The sequence below is a fragment of the Triticum aestivum genome, chromosome 1A, assembly GCF_018294505.1.
Source record: "Triticum aestivum cultivar Chinese Spring chromosome 1A, IWGSC CS RefSeq v2.1, whole genome shotgun sequence".
NCBI lineage: Eukaryota > Viridiplantae > Streptophyta > Magnoliopsida > Poales > Poaceae > Triticum > Triticum aestivum.
Genome location: NC_057794.1, coordinates 431,823,093 through 431,826,983, shown reverse-complemented (window position 1 = coordinate 431,826,983; position 3,891 = coordinate 431,823,093).

The window sequence follows — 3,891 nt, the reverse complement described above, 5'->3', positions numbered from 1 at the left end:
CGCATGTTGTTATGCGGTTTGACTGATAAAGATCTTCGTGGAATATGTAGGAACCAATATGAGCATCTAGGTTCAGCTATTGGTTATTGACCGGAAGTGAGTCTCGGTCATGTCTACATAGTTCTCGAACCCGTAGGGTACGCACGCTTAACATTCAGTGACGATCGATATTATGAGTTTAAGTCTTTTGATGTACCAAAGGTAGTTCGGAGTCCCGGATATGATCACGGACATACTGAGGAGTCTCGAAATGGTCGAGACATAAAGATTGATATATTGGAAGGCTATGTTTGGACATCGGAATGGTTCTGGGTGAGTTTGGGCATTTACCAGAGTACTGGGGAGTTACCGGAACCCCCGTGAGTCATTGGGCCTTAATGGGCCTTAGTGGGAGAGAGGAGGAGGCGGCCAAGGTGGGGGCGCCCCCCAAGCCCAATCCGAATTGGGGTGGGGGCTGGCCCCCCTTTCCTTCTCCCTCTCTCCTTCTTCCTTCTTCTCCTACTCCAACTAGGGAAGGGGGGAGTAGGATTCCCCCCTTGGGCGCGCCATGAGAGGGCCGGCCCTCCCCTCCTCCACTCCTTTATATATGGGGGAAGGGGGCACCCCATAGACACACAAGTTGATTGTTTAGCCGTGTGCGGTGCCCCCCTCCACAAATTTCCACCTCGGTCATATTGTTGTAGAGCTTAGGCGAAGCCCTGCGTCGGTAACTTCATCATCACCGTCATCACGCCGTCGTGCTGATGAAACTCTCCCTCGACCTCAGCTGGATCTAGAGTTCGTGGGATGTCACCAAGATGAACGTGTGCAGATCGCGGAGGTGCCATACCTTCCGTGCTAGGATCGGTCGGATCGTGAAGACATACGATTACATCAACCGCGTTGTCATAACGCTTCCGCTTACGGTCTACGAGGGTATGTGGACAACACTCTCCCCTCTCATTGCTATGCATCACCTAGATGGATCTTGCGTGTGCGTAGGATTTTTTTTTTGAAATTGCTGCATTCCCCAACAGAGATATCAGAGCCAAGTCTATGCGTAGATGTTATATGCACGAGTAGAACACAAAGGAGTTGTGGGCGTGAGTATATACATATTACTTGCTGTCACTAGTTGATTCTTGATTCAGTGGTATTGTTGGATGAAGCGGCTCAGACCGATATTACGCGTACGCTTACGCGAGACTAGTTCTACCGACGTGCTTCACACACAAGTGGCTAGTGGGTGTCTATTTCTCCAACCTTAGTTGAATCGGTTTCAATGAACAAGGTTCTTTCTGAAGATCAAAAAGCAAACACTATACTACGTTGTGGTTTTGATGCGTAGGTAAGAACGGTTCTTGCTAGCATCCCGTAGCAGCCACGTAAAACTTGCAACAACAAAGTAGAGGACGTCTAACTTGCTTTTGCAGGGCATGATGTGATGTGATATGGTCAATACGTGATTATATAAATTGTTGTATGAGATGATCATGTTTTGTAACACAGTTATCGGCAACTGGCAGGAGCCATATGGTTTTTGCTTTATTGTATGAAATGCAATCGCCATATAATTGCTTTACTTTATCACTAACCGGTAGCGATAGTCGTAGAAGCAATAGTTGGTGAGACGACAATGATGCTTCGATGGAGATCAAGGTGTCAAGCCGGTGACGATGGTGATCATGACGGTGCTTTGGAGATGGAGATCAAAGGCACAAGATGATGATGGCCATATCATATCACTTATATTTGATTACATGTGATGTTTATCCTTTATGCATCTTAGTTTGCTTAGTTTGGGCTCATCATCTCTCACTAAATTTCAAGGTACAAGTGTTCTCCCTGAGTATGCACCATTGCTATAGTTCATCGTGCCGAGACACCACGTGATGATCGGGTGTGATAAGCTCTACGTTCACATACACGGGTGCAAGCCAGTTTTTGCACATGCATAATACTCGGGTTAAACTTAACGAGCCTAGCATATACAGATATGGCATCGGAACACTGAGACCGAAAGGTCGAGCGTGAATCATATAGTAGATATGATCAACATAGTGATGTTCACCATTGAAAACTACTCCATCTCACGTGATGATCGGACATGGTTTAGTTTATATGGATCACGTGATCACTTAGATGATTAGAGGGATGCCTATCTAAGTGGGAGTTCTTAAGTAATATGATTAATTAAACTTTAATTTATCATGAACGTAGTACCTGATAGTATTTTGCATGTCTATGTTTTTGTAGATAGATGGCCCATGTTGTTGTTCCATTGAATTTTAATGCGTTCCTAGAAAAATCTAAGTTGAAAAATGATGGTAGCAACTACACAGACTGGGTCCGTAACTTGAGGATTATCCGCATTGTTGCACAAAAGAATTATGTCCTAGAAGCACCGCTGGGTGACAAACCTGCTGCAGATACTGCTGAGGACGTTAAGAACGTCTGGCAAAGCAAATCTGATGACTACTCGATAGTTCAGTGTGCCATGCTTTAAGGCTTAGAACCGGGACTTCAACGACATTTTGAACGTCATGGAGCATATGAGATGTTCTAGGAGTTGAAGTTAATATTTCAAGCAAATGCCCGGATTGAGAGATATGAAGTCTCCAATAAGTTCTACAAATCCAAAATGGCGGAGAATAGTTCTGTCAGTGAACATATACTCAGAATGTTTGGGTACCACAACCACTTGACTCAGCTGGGAGTTAATCTTCCTGATGATAGTGTCATTGACAGAGTTCTTCAATCACTGCCACCAAGCTACAAGAGCTTCATGATGAACTATAATATGCAAGGGATGGATAAGAAAATTCCCGTGCTCTTCGCAATGCTAAAGGTTGCGGAGGTAGAAATCAAGAAGGAGCATCAAGTGTTGATGGTTAACAAGACCGTTAGTTTCAAGAAAAAGGGTAAAGGGAAGAAGAAAGGGAACTTCAAAAAGGACGGCAAACAAGTTGCTGCTCAAGAGAAGAAACCCAAGTCTGGACCTAAGCCTGAGACTGAGTGCTTCTACTGCAAACAGACTGGTCACTAGAAGCGGAACTGCCCCAAGTATTTGGCAGATAAGAAGGATGGCAAGGTGAACAAAGGTATATGTGATATACATGTTATTGATGTGTACCTTACTAATGCTCGCAGTAGCGCCTGGTTATTTGATATTGGTTCTGTTGCTAATATTTGCAACTCGAAACAGGGGCTACATATTAAGCAAATATTGGCTAAGGACGAGGTGACGATGCACATGGCAAAGTCCATGTGATCGCCGTCGGCACACTACCTCTACATCTACCTTCGGGATTAGTATTAGACCTGAATAATTGTTATTTGGTGCCAGCGTTAAGCATGAACATTATATCTGGATTTTGTTTGATGCGAGACAGTTATTCATTTATATCAGAGAATAATGGTTGTTCTATTTATATGAGTAATATCTTTTATGGTCATGCACCCTTGATGAGTGGTCTATTTTTACTAAATCTTGATAGTAGTGATACACATATTCATAGTATTGAAGCCAAAAGATATAAGTTTAATATTGATAGCGCAACTTATTTGTGGCACTGCCATTTAGGTCATATTGGTGTAAAGCGCATGAAGAAACTCCATGCTGATGGACTTTTGGAATCACTTGATGCTTGCGAATCATGCCTCATGGGCAAGATGACTAAGACTCCGTTCTCCGGAACAATGGAACAAGCAACAGACTTATTGGAAATAATACATACTGATGTATGCGGTCCAGTGAGTGTTGATACTCGTGGCGGGTATCATTATTTTCCGACCTTCACAGATGATTTGAGCAGATATGGGTATATCTACTTAATGAAACATAAGTCTGAAACATTTGAAAAGTTCAAAGAATTTCAGAGTGAAGTGGAAAATCATCGTAACAAGAAAATA